The sequence below is a fragment of the Camelus ferus genome, chromosome 3, assembly GCF_009834535.1.
Source record: "Camelus ferus isolate YT-003-E chromosome 3, BCGSAC_Cfer_1.0, whole genome shotgun sequence".
Lineage (NCBI taxonomy): Eukaryota > Metazoa > Chordata > Mammalia > Artiodactyla > Camelidae > Camelus > Camelus ferus.
Window position 1 is genome coordinate 38,474,042 of NC_045698.1, and position 17,109 is coordinate 38,491,150.

The 17,109-nt window shown below is 39.2% G+C and overlaps 1 protein-coding gene across 2 annotated transcripts in view; it reads left to right on the forward strand.

Moving 5' to 3' along the window:
* Window positions 1-17,109, forward strand: part of RAB3C (RAB3C, member RAS oncogene family) — a 255,645-nt gene that overhangs the window by 230,075 nt on the left and 8,461 nt on the right. The gene's annotated exons all lie outside the window — the stretch shown is intronic.

A 17,109-nucleotide genomic window follows, 5' to 3' on the forward strand; every position in this document is an offset into this window, starting at 1 on the left:
AAGCAATTACTATTGGCATTTTGTTAATTGTTTTCTGGATATTTTGTAGATTAATTTTTCCTTGTTTCTTATCCTGCTGTCTTTTTTATGTTTTGATATATTTTGTCAGTTGGCTTTGATTTTTTAAATCATACTCTTTTGTGTAATTACTATGGGTTTTTGTCTGAGGGTTACATACAGTATTTTAAAATTATTACACCCTATTTAAAGCAGGTAACTTTAATTGTACTCCTAAACTTTACACTTTTACTTCCCCTTCCCCTCACAACTTAAGTTATTAATGTTCAGTTTACATATATTTATATTGTGTAACCAATAACAGGTTATAATATTTATTTTTACTATATTTAACTTTTAAACTCAAGTTGTAAATGAACTACACACCATGATTACCATATTACAGAATTCAATTTTGACTATACATTTGTTATTTCCAGTGAGTTTTTACCCTATCCTTTTATGTTTTATGATGTAATTAGAATTTTTTACTTCCACTCAGAGAATTCCCTTCAGCATTTCTTGTAAAACAGGTCGAGTGGTAATAAACTTTCTCAGCTTTTGTTTGTTTGGTAAAGTCTTTGTCTCTTCATTTCTGAAAGATAGCTTTTCTTTGTGTGGAATTCTTGGTTGACAGTTTTTTTTTTCTTTCAGTATTTTGAATATTATAATCTAATTTTCTCCTGACCTGAAAAGTTTCTATTGAGAAATCCACCAATAATCTTGTGTTTCCTTGTCACTTTCTTTCTTTTCTCTTGCTGCTTTCAGAATTCTTTGACATTTGACAATTTGATTATAATGTGTCTCAATGTAGTTCTCTTCAAGTTAACCTATTTGGGGTCCTTTGGGATTCATGGGTCTGGATGTCCATTGCTCTCCTCAAATGTGGGAAATTTTCTGTCATTATTGCTTTAAATATACTTTCTGCTCCTTTCTCTTGCCATGATGTGGATATTGGGGGGGGGGGTGTGTTGTTTTTATTGTGTTCCATAAGTCCTGTAGGCTTTCTTTACTCTCTTTTCATTCTTTCTCCCTTTTGCTCTTCTGGCTGGATAATTGTAGATGTTCTGTCTTCTACATTACTGATTTTTTCTTTTGCCTGGTTGAGTCTGCTTTTGAAGCTCTCTATTGAATTCTTTAGTTCATGGCATTTTTCTGCTCTAGGTTTTGGGGTTTTTTTGGGGGGTGGTGAGGTTTACTATTTCTTAGTTGAACTCCACATCTTGTTCATGCATTGTTTTCCTAATTTTGTTTAGTTGTGTGTTCCTGTAGTTCACCAAGCTTCAAGAGGACTGCTCTGATTTCTTTGTCCAACAGTTCATAGATTTCCACGTCTTTAATGTCAGTTATTGGAGCCTTATTAGTTTCAGTTGGTGGTGTCATGTTTACCTGATTTTTCATAATTCTTAATTCTTTACTGTGGTATCTGCAAAGTTGAGTAAGCAGTTTCCTCATCCAAACTTTATAGGTTCACTTCAGCACAGAGAGTTCACCAGCTAGCTCGATTTGAGTTTCTGGTTGTGTCTGCTAGGCAAAATCCTTGGGCAGCTGGGGCTTGTTATTAGGGTCTATTTTTGTGTGAAGCCATTGCCCAAGCTCTGAGGTTAGAGGGTGAGGGTGTCCTGCTGGCTTGATTCCCTGCTCAAGCTTATTAGATGGCTGGAAATAGGTACTATACTCAGAAGTAGATGGTGCTATGAATTAGCTTCCCTGCTAATTCATGGCAAGGCACAGGACTTATCCCAGGGGTGTTACAGCTTGTTGTGTGGAAACCTTAATCAGTCAAGTGTGTGTAGTGAATTCTCTGGCCAGATGGGGCCCCTAGTTTTGCTCTCTGCTTAAGTGCCACTGTAGGTAGGGCCTCTGGATAGACTACACAGCATCCCAGGTGCTCTGGTTAGGTTCCCTGGGCAAGTGGACTAAAGGCTATAGTCAGCAATGGGTGGGGCTGTGAATTAGTTTCCCTCCCCACATAGAAAAGACCAGACTTGGATCTGTTTCTCCTTATCTCAAGCCGCCCCACACCCTAAGTTCCCGAGCCATGTAAGGCCACTGGCTTTGCTCTGCAGAAAAACAGCTCTGCCTGCCATACTCTCTGCTCAAGTATGGTTGTGCTCTGCAGCCCAGGTGTTCTTGCCAGCCTTTTTAATCAGGCATTGCCAGAAGCTACATTCAGGAGTGAGCCACGCTGTGACTCAGCTACCCTGCCTGGGTAGGGGGAAGGCTAGGCTGCAGGGCAGGAAAGCTCTTTGAGGACCTGTGCCAGGCAGATTCGTGCCCTGCTGTGTTCCCTGGTCAGACTGCACCACCATTTTGGCCCCAATGATGAGCCAAGCCACTGGTTGTTACTGTTACTTGGGTGCTGAAGGTAGGAACTCAGTGTGCCAAGATCCAAGAGCTGGTGGGTGTCAGCCTGTCCCTGCTTCTACATTAGAATCAGATTCCCACTGGGCAAGCCTTATAGGTTCCCTCTCCATTCCTGTAGAGAGAGATGGGAATGGAGCCTCCCAAGAAGGAACCCACAATGCTGGGGGAGCGGCATGTCCACCCAGGGCTCTTTTCCCACTGGATAAACTGTAAGCTCTCGGTGTGGAGCTGCACCAGCTCGGGGGAGGCGCAACCCAATCAGCATGTAGCTGCTCCCTTACCCTGCTAATGCAGTCTCTATTGACTCTCTGGGTTGCAGGGAGGGTGCTTCAGCCTCTCCCATGTGCTCTAGGATTTTCTCAGTGCTGTCTTGTACCTGCAGAGTTGTTCTTGGGAAGGATTGAAGTCGAGAATGACCTGTGTTGCTATGTTGGTGACATCACCCCAGAAATCTGGATTTTTGGCTCCAAAATAAAATGTTTAGAAGTCTGGGCACCAGATGTAACAACACACAGCAGTTTCAGTCTTGAAGAGTAGGTTGAATTGGGAAGGGGGAAAGATGAGGGACAGTGCTTCAGGAAATAACTCACACGGGCAAAGCTGCAAGAGGCTTGTGTTCAGTCTCTTCAACAGATGGAGAGTAGACAAGCTTGGCTGAGTGCAGGGTTTTGGGGAGTCGCTGGGACTGAGAATGATGAACCGGAGCATGGGCAGCTGCTCCACCAGCAAGCTCAGACAGCATCCTTTCCTCTGTATCGTTGATCTGAACTTTTCCCATGTAAGCTCATGTCTGGAGAAAAAAGGATGGGGAGGAAACCTCTACACTGAGCAGGATTTGTCAACCCTTAGAATGATCCTTGCATAGTTGCAGAATACTGACAAAGCAGGAGAGAGCTGCCATCCGCTCAGGCCTGGCTAAGGGCAAGGGTTCAAAGACTAAAATATTTGACCTTTTATTTTAGCAACACAAACCTTTGGCTAAACTCCCATTCTCCCTTTCCTCCAGCTTTGGTCTGTGTTCTGTGGCCCTTCTTCAGGCAAGTGGGTCAAAACCCTTATCCATTCCTCCTCCTGAAGTCTGTCTCCAGGCTGGGGCTCAGCAGGGAACAAGCTAATACGATAGCTTGTCCTGCTGCTCAGCAATCCCAGATCCTGGCCTAAATGTCACCCCCCTGGCAACAGAATGGCCTTTATTTGCTGCTCTGGTTCAGCCAATTGCACAGGAAAGGGAAGGTAAGACATTGGAACTGCAACTAGAATCTGGAAATAGACTCTTCCCATTTTCTAGTTTGGGAATAGAAACCCCAGGACACAGCATAGATTTTTAACAATTAGAGATGAAAATCATTTACTGCACTATTATTTTTATAGAAAGAAAGAACAGTCATAATTTTTTTCTCTCTCCAAATGGTGTTTAGGGTTTTCCCTAAATAACTCCCCAGAACATTTTATGCAAACAAACAGTATTGCACATGGCAGAGCCATTGATATGTGGGAATAAATTGTTGCCTGTAAGTGTTTTCAATGCACTGGACAAAAGGCTGAGAAGGTAGTAAGTGCTCAATACCTGGGTTGTAATTACTACCACTAACGCAGTGCAAATGAAAGGAGAATAGAGTGTTGTGTTGGATGCTGTGATATTTCGGTACTCTTCAAGTGCCAGACGGGACCCTGCCACCTTGATGAGCAGAAGTGCCACACTTCTCTGGGACCCGGCACTCACTGGACCTTCAGGGAGCTGAGCAGAGAGAGTAGGGGGCAGCAGCCAAGCCGAGTGCGGTCGGGGTTCCTCATGTTCACCAGAATGTATTCAAATGCCCTCCCCAGTAAGCAGCTGACCTGGCATCTAATACTGGACTTGAATTCCTGTTTGAAAGGTTTGTGTTGGGCATGAGGTGCATTTTCTGATTGACAGAATCCTCTATCAGTGGAATGGTTTCCCCAGTAGGGCATGGGGATTCCTTCTGGAGAGATCTCTTAGGACAACATACATTCTCATTATTTAGAACACTGATTCTTTTTTTAAAAAAAATATAACCACCTATTGAGGTATAATTCACATACTATGCAATTCACTCATTTAGCACAATCAATTTTCACAGAACTATGCAACCTTTACCATAATCAGTTTTCATCACCCCAGAAAGAAACCTCATGCTCATTAGGAATCGCTCTCTGTTCTCCTGACTAGATAGATTTGCCTGTTTTGGACATTTCATACAAATGGAACCATACACTGTGTAGTCCTTTGTGTCTGACTTCTTTCACTTAGCACAATGTTTTCAAGGTTTACAAGGTTTATCTACATTGTAGCCTGTATCAGTGCATCTTATAGCAGAATGATATTCCATTATTTGGATTGCATATACCACATTTTATTTACCCTTTCATTAGTTGATGGACACTCAGGCCATTTCCACTTGTTGGTTATTATAACTCCTGCACAGAAATTGCTATTTAGCAAGAGTTGTGTGGACTTATGTTTTCATTTCTCTTGGTAATGTACCTAGAAGTGCAATTGCTGGGTCATACAGTAGCTATTTTTAACCATTTGGGGAACTGCCAGCATGTTTTCCAGAGGCTACATCATTTTACACTCAGCAGTGTGTAAGGATAGTCAGTATCTTATAACCTAAAGTATATACCCTTTGACCTTCACCGTTTTTGCCTACATCCCCCATCCCTGCCTCCAGCAACCACCAATCTGTTCTGTCTCTTTCAACTATATCTTTTTTATTCCACATATAAATGAGATCATACAGTATTTGTCATTCTGTTTGACTTATTTCACTTAGCATAATGCCCTCCAGGTCCATCCATGTTGTTGTAAATGGCAAGATTTCATCTTTTTGTGGCTGCATAATATTCCATAATCTGTGTGTATCACATCTTCTTTATTTATTCACCCATGTGTGTGCTCTTAGGTTGTTTCTGCATCTTGGCTACTGTGAATTATGCTGCTGTGAACATGAGGGTGCATGTTTTTTTCTAGTTAGTGCTTGTTTTCTTCAGATGAGTACCCAGCAGTGGAACTGCTGGATCATACAGTACTTCTACTTTTGAGGAACCTCATACTGTTTTCCATAGTGGATGCAAAATTTACATTCTCACCCACAGTACACAAGTGTTCCCTTTTCTCCTGACTCAACAGACTCCACATTCTCACCAATACTTGCTATTTCTTATATGTTTCATAATAGCCATTCTGAAAGGTATGAGGTGATGGCTCACTGTGGCTTTGATTTGCATTTCCCTGGTGATTAGTGATGTTGAGCATCTTTTCATGTACCTATTGACCAGCGGTATGTCTATTGGAAAAACATCTGTTTAGATCCTCTGCTCATTAGGTGTTTTTTTTTTTTTTTTTTTTTTGCTATTGTTACCTTTTCATTTTGTTGGTTTTTTTTAGAAGCTGTTTAGTTTTAGTCCCACTTGTTTATTTTTGCTTTATTTGCCTTTGCTTTTGGAGTCAGATCTAAAATATCATCACCAGGACTGATGTCAAGGAGTTTACTGCTCATGTTTTTTTCTAGGAGTTTAATAGCTTTAGGTCTTATGTTCAAATCTTTGATCATTTGAGTTACTTTTTGTATATAGTGTAAGTTAATGGTCCAGTTTTCTCAGCACCACTTATTAAAAAGACTGTCCTTTCCCAATTGTATATTCTTGACTCCTTTGTTGTAAATTAATTGACCACATGTGCACAGTTTTATTCTTGGACTCTTTTCCATTGATCTGGGTCTGTTTTCATGCCACAAAATACTGTTTTGATTACTCTAGCTTTGTTCTTGCTCATGATTGCTTTGGCTATTTTAAGGGGTTTTTTGTGGTTTCACATAAATTTGAGGATTATTTATTATATTTCTGTGAAAAATGCCATTGGAATTTTGATAGGGATTGCATTGAATCTGTAGATTGCTTTGGGTAGTATGGACATTATAACAATATTAATTCTTTGAACCTGTAAGCATAAAATACCTTTCCATTTGTGTCTTCAACTTTTTCCAGTAATGTCTGCATTACATTAACATTACAGTTCAGTGTACACATTTTTTACCTCCTTGATTAAATTTATTCCTAGGTATTTTATTCTTTTCTGATGTAATTGTAAATGGGATTTTTAAAAATTTCTCTGATAATTTGTTGTTAGTATATGCAAACACAACATATTTTTGTATATTTTGTGTCCTTAAACTACTCAATTTGTTTATTAGTCCTACCATTTTGTGGAGTCTTTAGTGTCATCTTCAGGTAGTGGCCGTTTTACCTTTTCCTTTCCAATTTGGATGCCTATCATTCCCTTTTTCTTGTCTAATGTCTCTGGTGAATACTTCCAGTACCATATTGAATCAGAGTGGCAATAAATGGTATTTCTCTGTTATTCCTGATCTTAGAGGAAAAGCTTTCAGTTTTTCACCTTGGAGTATGATGTTAGCTGTGGGCTTGTCACATATGGCCTTTATTATGCTGAACTACAGTCTTTCTATAACCACTTTGTAAGAGTTTTTTTTAAATCATAAATGGATGTTGAATTTTGTCAGATGATTTTCATCCTTCATTTTGTTCATGTTGACTGATAGGCAGATGTTGAATCATCCTTGCATCCCTAGAGTAAATCTCACTTGATCATGTTGCATAATTCTTTTAATGTATTGTTGAATTCAGTTTGATAATATTTTGTTGAGTATTTTTACATCCATATTCTTCAGGGATGTTGGCCTTAATTTTCTTGTGTCCTTGTCTGGTTTTGGTATCAGGGGAATGCTGGCCTCATGAAATGAACTGTTAAAAGTGTTAGTATTAATTCTTCTTCAAATGTTTGGTAGAATTCACCAGTGAAGCCATCTGGTCCTGACCTTTTGTTGGGAGGTTTTTGATGACTGATCCAATTTCCTTACTAGTAATTGGTCTGTTCAGACTATTTATTCACGAGTCAGCCTTGGTAGATTACGTGTTTCTAGAAATTTATTTCCACTGTGATCTTTAATTCCTTCCTTCTGCTAATAATATTAAGCTTGGTAAACTTTATGTTAGGCATACAGTTCAGCATGTATTCACTTTGTTATGCAACATAAACTTTACCATCTTAGCATATTTTACCAAAATTTAAAAAAATCTTAGTGATAAATGCCTATATCAAGATACTAAAAAAAAGAAGTCAAACTTTACACCTCAAGAAACTAGAAAAATAAGAAAGAACAAAGTCCAATATTAGCAGGAAGAAAGAATTAACAAATAGCAGAGTGGAAATAAATGTAGTGACTAAAAAAATGGAAAAGATGAAAAAGTAAGAGATGATTCTTGGAAATCAACAAACCTATTTAGACTCTGTAAGAGAAAAAAGCAGAAATACAAAGGATTGTAAGAGACTGCCATGAGCAATTATATGCCAACAAATTAAACAACCTAGGGGAAATGGATAAATTTCGGAATTCATTTCATTTTGCAAAAGTAAACCTCTATACTTGTTAAACAATGACTGTTTTCCCCTCCCTTCAGCACTGGCTACCACCATTCCACTTTCAGTCACTTTGAATTTGACTCATGTAAGTGAAATCATACAATATTTGGGGGGTTTCTTGTGACTGGTTTATTTCACATGGATTAATTCCCGAGTACATCTGTGTGGTATGTCAGAATTTCCATTTTAAGGCTGAGTAATGTAGTCCAGTGTATGTCTATACCACATCTTGTTCATCCATTCATCAGTTGATGGATACTTGGGTTAGCGTCCACCTCTGGGCTACTGTGAATGATGCTGTAATGAACATGGGTGTACAGAGGCTAGTGAATCTCAGCCTTCCACGTACATAAGAAACCTAGGGAGCCTTTTAAAATACTTATTCAAGGCTTTTCTCCTCAAGAGAGAAGTGGGAAAGGATGGTTATCAATTGAAAGTGTTCACTGACGTGTGTATGCTGAAATTATTAATACCGGGTGATGCCGTCAGAGGGACAGGTGTCCAAGTCTGGAGGCTAAATCAGTAACCTATTCATTAGGGGAATCTCTGTCAGCCTTCACAGTCAGCTTGCTGTGTGACCTTGGGCTACTTATTTGAACTGCTGAACCTTACTGCCCTGTCTGGTAAATTGGAAGTTGGAAGTGATCCTTAAAGTTCTATGAAAGACTGCTTCCTACACATTACTGATTGACATGCTGGCTTTCTACTCACATTCCTGTGTATGGATGAGAGGTTACATATTTCCAAGAACAAAGTCATGTTGCTATAGTGGAAGTTCGTATGTTCTATTGGGAGCTAATAGTAACCATAAAATCCAACCATGACTCAGTGGAAGAATAAAGACTAAAGTATTTGAATTTGGGGTTAGGATTTAGTCCATGAGCTTTAAATACCATGGACACATATAGGTGTGGGGTGTGGTCTTATACAGAATTGCTCGGATGAAGATACTGAGTTCCCTGGGTGGAGAATCACTTATTGTATAGTCAACTCGCTTTGCCCTGAATCCAAACAATTAGATGCTAAAATACTGATGTTGATTTCAATCCTGAATATCTCATTTATGATGAACAGAACCGAGGTCAATGAAAGGAAGGCTAATTTCCAGAACCTTTTATATAATTCTCTCTAGAGATAGAGCTGCCCTGATGGCCACCTTGATGATCTAAAGCAGCACAAAATATCAGGGTACCTTTGGAATCACTAAGAAGAAAAAAGGTTTCGTTAGGTTCACTGGCAGTGTTAAATCTAGTTAATGGCTTTCTAATTATTTAAATTGATGAAAGTTTGTTACATTAATTGACACTGGTTCCAGTTGAATTGGAAATTCTAACAGGAGCTTCTGCAGAGTATCTGAGGGAGCAAGAGTGTCCATGTTAATAGATCAAATGCCAGCTTTGCCACTGTGACAGGCTGATTAAGTAAACATTTGAGCAAAGTACTCGGCCATTTGGTGCCTGTTTCCTTAGCAGGAAATTGTAGAAAATACAGTGTATAGTGTTTTAAATAGTACCTGTTATATATGTTGCTTTGTTACCAGTATTGCTGTTTTCATGGTCAAGTCGCCTAGTCATTATTTTTTCAGAGGCTCAGTCACACATTTGGCAATGCAAGAAACAATAATTTTGTAAAATAAGCAAAATACAAATAATATAGTTAACAATATTAGTAAAGTCATAAGTAAGAATTTAAGGCAGGAACATCCATTAGGTGTGGCCCAGTGTATCCCCAGGTCATCTGATTTAGTCTGTTCTGTACCAGCCTTTATCTTTAAGGGAGCTGTTACACGGGCACTGTTCATAAGATGCCCAGATTTCCTAGTGTTATTAGAGTGGGTGTCCTTAGTAGAGTTTAATTTTTCCCAGCGTAAACTTAAGTTTAAACTTAAATGACCATAGCCTGGTATTAACCATATAGGTCCTTCCCATAATTGAGGGAGGTTATATTCTTTGGCTGAAATTTGCTTGTTGCTTTGAATGGCTTTTGAGTGACCTTATGAATTTTCTTATATTTATGGCCAGGCTTAGAGCAGGTATTATTAATTAGCCAGGTGAGGGGATCCCACCTATAATTTCTTTCTGCTAGAATACATTTTCTAAGGGCTATCTAGTTAGAGCCTTGGAGTGGGGGAAACCCAAGGTAACCCAGAAGTACTAGATGTAGGTAACTGACCATAAACCTAACAATTGGATGAAGTTTAACTGTGCATAAGATTGTGAAATACATTTAGTTCATAAGTGAAGGTGTGAGCAATTATCAAGGTAATTGGTGTACAGGCCTGGTCTGGTAGATTCTCCTTTTGTTTGAGCATTGTTTTGGGGTGATTTTCAAGGTCAGCACTCCTCTCTGTAGGCCAGTCCAGTGCAGAGGCCTTTTGTAAGTGGAGATATTAATCCAAGAGTCAATTCCCTTCAGTTGCACTGTGCATGAGCTAGTTAAGAGTACCTGATAAAGGTCCTTTTGTCTAGGCTGGAGATAGTCCTTAAATTGTGTCTTTTCCAGTATGCATAGTCTCCTGGTTGCAGGTCCTGGGGCATCAGATCTTCACCTAAAGATAGATTTTAGAGACAAACTTAAGAGTGTGCTTTTAATAATTTAATTAAACTTTACAGTAATATAACAAACAAAAAGGAACTATCTGGGAAGTGACTCTTAGGCCATAAATACAGACCTCCATTAACAAAGCTAGAATTTAATATTCACTGAATCATAATCTTTTTCTCTCTAAATTTACCCTCATTTTTAGCAACTATAGTCAAATCAAGATTAATTTATCCACAAATTAAGTCTTATTATTTGATCATATAGGCTGTTTCAAACTGGCTATGCTGGAACTTTTCATAAGTAAGGTCGCCTAGGGCCAGGAAAGCCGCGTCTAGGGCTTGTCACAGATTTTGCCTTACAGATTTAGGTGAATTCTTTTATTTTCGAGGTCCCCAAATACCTTGAGATTCCTATACCTATTAGAAGGTGGTGTTCCTAATTTATCTGATAAAGCCACTGGGAACCTGAGAGTTTTCTCTCTGTCTGATCCCTCCAGAGATTGGAACGATGTCTGCTTACATAGGTATAATTTACCAAATTGCTGAGTCATAATTAGCTTAACTTTATATTTGCAAAACACAGATTAAAAGCCAGTAATGTTTCAGACAGGAACCATAAAAATTATAACCATTATTCACCGGTCCACTCAGTCCTATGTCACTAATCCTTTTGTTAAGTTTTATGAAGCCATCAGGTTTTCCATTAGAATTCTTTTATTTCTTACCCAGTTCAACATTATGGTATCAGAAACCTGTACTTATCAAAACAGTCTTTTCTGTAAACCTTCTTGAAGAGGAGGCATTTTGCAAAGGCATCGGAGTAAACATAACTATCTACGAATGGTAAAATACTTAAGGCATAAAAACTTGATTACAATGCAATTGACAAGAAACTTGAGTACTACGGTGACATATAACATTTTAAGATAATAACTAGAATTATGACTGATAGCATTTTACCAGGATATATCAGATTTTTAATAGTTCTGTATTTCTAGAATATCTATATTAAAATTTTTTCCTAATATAACCTAAGAAGAGTACTTATTTGCCAATACTTCCCATGCAATTTAACATACCAAATGAACCTAATTAGTTTAATATCTCTTTTGGGGATGTTTCAGGGGCCCTTTGAAGCATCCTGAAGTTAGTTAGCCAGACGTCAAAGCAACTTCACTAAAATTTGATTTGGGAAGTTTGTCAAAAAAAATATCAAAAAGGTTTTAAAACACTTGGTCAGATAGGATCATAGGTCACTGTGAAACAATACTTACTCCCTTTGAAATGTCTTATTACCACGTTGGCAAGGGCAAATATGGAAAGTTATAACAGCTTGGCAATTAAAAATAAAAGAAACTTTATACTCTGTTGTCAAAAACAGATCAACATTTTTAAGTCTTTTCAAGTTTTGCACCAGCTTACTTTTAACAACCAAATCGTTTTAATTTTTAAATTAAATCTAAATTTAACCAATCCTGATCATGCACAAAGCTCTCTTCTTAGGGTTCCTTTTCCACAAACCTTTTATCACTTTGTGTATCCATATAATTTGCCCCTATTTTTCTCCATCCAGAAACAACCAGCTATAGAACAAACCTACCTTTAATTAAATTTTTAAAATAGAATCCTCAACTCTTAAAAATGTCAATTTTAGTGAAAACTTAAGAAATAAGCAATTACTAAAGACATGTCTGTTAATTAAATCAGCAAACCTTAACACCAGGTATTAATTTAATTTTCAGTATTTCCCATGAACCTAAAATTCATTCTGGCCAGTTTCCTTTTATATTTCTGAGAATTTATATAAATGCTTAAATTCCTTTAAGTCAATTAAGTAGAGTTCATTTACAAATTAATTTTAATACTACCATTCAAAGGTAAGGACATATGTAATATATGCGTAGACATACAGACACAAAGATGTCAGTTTCATTTTCTAAACTTGGTCATGGATCAGGTATTACAATATGAAAGTCACTAGTTTCAGTTGGAATACGTTAAATCTTAAAAGCTTCTTTCCTGTACTCTCAGGAATTAGAGATGGTTTAGATGAGATAAAAATTCCTGAGAGCCCTGGTCTTAAGGCACAGAGAGAGAAAAGCAAGTTTCCTAGGACTTGTTCCCTCAGTGTCAGAATTCTGATAAGATTTTCTAGGTCTGCTTTTAGTATCTGGGAGAAGAAAGTGGGGCTTTCAGTATAGCCCTGTGGCATTACAGTCCATGTATATTGCCTCTCATTCCAAGTAGTGGCAAAAAAACGATACTGATCATCTGGCTCTACAGGAATACTAAAAAGTGCTACAGAGATCTATCACAGAAAAGAAGTCTCTGCTTTTAGGAATATGAGTAAGGTAGGGGGGTGTGGCAGTACAGAATGAGGAGTATTTTAATGGGTGATGCAGACTGTATTCTTCCAATGTCGCTGGAATCGAGTGCCCATAATTCTTAAGGTACTAGGCCTAGTAATTTGTCTTGCTCAGTGGCATCCTCGTCATGGGTCACAAACACTGTATGATGATGGAAGTCTGATTGGTCCTTTAGATCTAGAAACATTTCTCCCTGAAGAGTAAAGGAAAGATGGGCTTCATAGTTTCTAAGAAATCTCTGCCTATCAGGTGAATGGGAGCACTTTCTACTAGAAAAAAAGGAGAGACTTCCCTTAAGGAGAATTCTAAAGGTAACTGCATCTATCAGGGCTTTGTTTCTCCTTGTATAATCATTTCTACTTCTAGAGTGTTGAGAGGAGAAGGGAAAAGACTCCCCATGTTCCCTTGGAGCAGCCCTATTCTGGTTTAACTCGAAATTCCAGTGTAAAATCCAGTTTTCCTTCTAGGCTTCTCCTTAACTTACAATTTATTTTCTGATGCCCTGGTTTTCTGCAGTAAAAGCAACCTTTGGTTTTCTCTATTGAACAGGGATCGGTTAACTGTCTACTGGCATTGAGTACTTAACTGGCACAATTGAAGGTTCATGATTTTTGTAAATATCCCCTTTTCTTTCTTTTTAATGGTCTTGAAAAGTTGGTAAGCCAGTGTAACAAGGGTGTTCATAGGCAATACAGACCAACCTAGATTGTGTCCTTTGACTAAAGTAGTCAATTCCTCATCCAAGCCTTCTAAAAGATAAAGGATCATTTTGGTGATTAGAGAATGATTCAGCCGTCAAGCCAGAATATTGCTTAAAACCTTTTGTGACAGTCCAAAATTGGTTCATCAGGTCTTTGCTTGCACTGCCCAATCTCTGTCTAGTCTGCAGTTGTTTGGAAAAGCTCTGGAGTAAGTTTGAGTAATTTTTGAGCTAATTCCTTGCAGTCAGTGCGAGCCTGTGGACTATGTAATTCAAAGTCCATTAGAGGTTGCTTACAACCTGCTTTCTCTGTCCATTCCTTTGCTTTGCTTTCAAAAACTAATTGACATAGATCTGAAAACCCAAGCTCATAGGTCCAGGTGGTTAACTCAACCTCCTTAGCAAATCCCAATGGATCCTACCTTGGACTGAAATTCCTTAGCCAAGGCTGTAAGTCCTGCTCAGGTCCAGGGTGTATACGTAAGCACCGAAGACAGTTGACCTCTCCCTGTAATAGGTTTCTCCTTAAAGGGAGCTATAATCACCTCTGATTTTTTCATCCTCCTTCACAGGGGAAGAGGGAAAAGCAGGAGGTGGAAGAGGCAGCGTCTGCACTAGGCAATTCAGATAGAAAAGGATACGGCGGAGGAGCAGAGGGAGAGAGTGTCAGTGCTAGTGGCCTCTTTAAATTCCAATATAGTGTCAAGCAATTTACTTTACTTTATGATTTCCTCTTTCAGAAGCTTCTAACTTACCAATCACATAAGCATTCCATTCAGTATGTTTGATCTTACAGCCAGCTTTTTCTAACTATGCACACAAAAATATCAATTTTAGAATATTAAAGGAACCCTAATTTGGCCATTTTAGATTGAGATCTCCTTTAGTATAATTTCCCCAGTTAAGTAGGTACTTGCAAGTACTATATGAATCTGGCTGGGGTGTTAGTGGGAGGTTGTTTTCTGACACCCCTCATTTCTCTGAAAGACTCTAGTTCCCATTTTAAAGTTGAATTTATCAGGGATAAAAGTGAAATTTTGTCCCTGACAAATTCAGTTGAGGTAGCCAAGTTGAGGAAAAGTGTCACCTTAGCCTCTTAACTACTCAGTACAGACCCTGGCATCTTTCAACCAGGCCCCATCCAGCACCTCTCCAATGGGTGGGGATTTCCCTCTAGTGTCTCTCAACTGGAGGGCCAGGTACCTGGATACACCACCAACGAAAACTCAGGCTCATCAACCAATATGGGAGATTCAAGAACCAGGAGCAACTCACCCGACTTCATCTGGACTTCCCGAGGAGGTGGATGGGTGCAAAGGGGAGAAGTCTGCTCTGGGTCCCTTCGACAAAACTGTCAACTGAAAAATCACACAACGTGAGAATTGTGGGTTAAGTTTTATTTGGGACAAAAAGTCTATAGCCCTGGAGACAGCATCTCAGAAAGCTCTGAGAAACTGTTCCAAGGAGGCAGGGGGAACACTCAGTATTATGTTCGATTTCAGTGAAGGGAGGGTGCGTGCAGTCAAGCATGTATTTAGGTGGAGGCTTGCTGCTAGTCACGAGGAGCAGCTGTCACCAGTAATTTTAGTGCCTTTCTAGATAAGAGGAGACACAAGAACTGGGTTCATAAAATCTTGTCCTGTACATATCTAGCTATCTGAAGGCCTGTTTGGCCAGTTTTCCCAGAGCACAGAGTGCCTTATTTCTGACCTCCATCCTGAACTCCTTTCAGGATGTGTCAGAACTCAGGGGCTGCAGCGGCTCGTGATTTAATCCAGAGTTAGCTGGCCAACGTGTGCAAATTTTTAGTTCGCAGCACTGTGACACACATTTTCTCATTTGAGCCTAACGATCACCCTATAAGCTAAGGAAGACAAATGTCATAAATAAGGAACATGAGAATAAAAACATCTCCCATGGTCATAAGGCCAGTAATTAGTGCTAGTGTGTCTAGAGCTGCCATCCTCCTGCTGCTTCATCCCCCTCACCGCAGTCTGGCATCTCTTTCTCCAGGTCTTCTGGAGGGCTGTTCTAATATGATGTTCTCTCCCAGGCACACTCTCTCCTTAGTGGCCATATCTTCCTGGGGTTCCAGGTTAAGGTCAAGAGGGTGGAAGCATTCTGGCTCTTGGCATCAAAGATCATTTTACTGACCTCAAGTTGTACACCAGCAGCATTTTGTGTCTCAAAGCCCAGATTAAAGGAATCACATTTGACAAATGTTTGTATGAATTACTTTTTTGTTTGTTTTTACAATGACCAGATCTTTACTGATACCCTTCAAGTTCAGTGCTCTCCCCAGATTATGCTAATTAGACGTGTCAGCATAAGAGGTGAGAGAATTGAACTTGTAAGTGAAATCTTTGTGCCAAATTACGGAATGCTTTTCCCTAAAGTCTCATCTTGGTATCTTGACCTCAGTGGGGTTTGGTCCTCTCATGGCTTAAAGCACCCTCCTGTTACCACCGAGAAAAGCCCCACAAGGATACAAGTAGTTCCGACTTCTAGGCAAGAATGGATCTAAGCTATTGCTCTTTCCAAAAACTGGATCGAATCGCTGAAAGGTGAATGATCCAGCCCTACAGACTGCAAACATTAGGAAAGAGAATTCTGCTAATGCCAGATCGCCTTTTCTGTAAAGAAATGCAGAATTTAAGAGTGCTCTACATACAAGCATTGTCCAGAGACAAATGAAAGAGAAATACAAGCCACAGAGGCCTTGAAATAATATGTCCACTGCTTTTTTATAGAACTTGGCTCCACTCATTCTTGCTCCTTCAGCTCAAATCCTGTGGGTTATTCACTTGGATTTTGACAACAGAATACACAATAGCTAGTAACGAATGAAATTCAAGCTCAGCTACAGTCATCTATCTTAATTAAGAAATTTTAATTCCCCAAAAATGCTTTTCATTGTTCCTCTCTCCAGTACTGCTTAAGAAAATAAGTATTTCTGGGTATAAGTGCATTTTTGACATGCATGCAAAATATTAAGCCTTTTTTTTTTTCTTCTTTGGCCCCAGGAGCTGGGATGAAATCACGTGATTTCATCATTCTGAATCCATGTGGCTCCTCACAGATAGGGCCAGATGTAAACGGAAGGATTTATAGGGTGTAAAATTCAGAATGGATTAGGAAAGCATTTCTGTGTTTTAGCCCAATACCTCCTAAATCAACATCCCTGGAACGGACCAGAGCAATCTCTGGCCTAGTGGGGAGGTTGTCATGGCAACTGTCAGGCAAGCTCAGCTCGTGGCATGTGAATGCAAACAATAGAGAGTGATAAGATTGGGTACAGAGTAGCTCCTAAGGCTGCTTCTGCCCAGGTACAGTGACACATCAGGAGAAGCATGCATCTGTCACTGACTTCTTTTGTACCTTCTTGCACTTGTGGCAGTTCATTTGAAATCTATCATTGTCCTTTTCCAGATGTTGATTAAAAACATTGCTGCTGACAGATAACAGAAGCTATGGCAAACTCAGCACCAGTAGCTAGATGCAATGGTATATACAAAGCCCTGGAGGACTGTTAGGCTAATACCACTCAAAAATTTCTTTAAGGAGGCTGAAGCACACTTAAAGTAAATCCAGTGATTCTTTAGTGCCACCTTGTGTCCAGTTAGTGTCCAGCTAAATATTGGAAATTTACCAGAGGCTTACCTGCAAACACTTCCC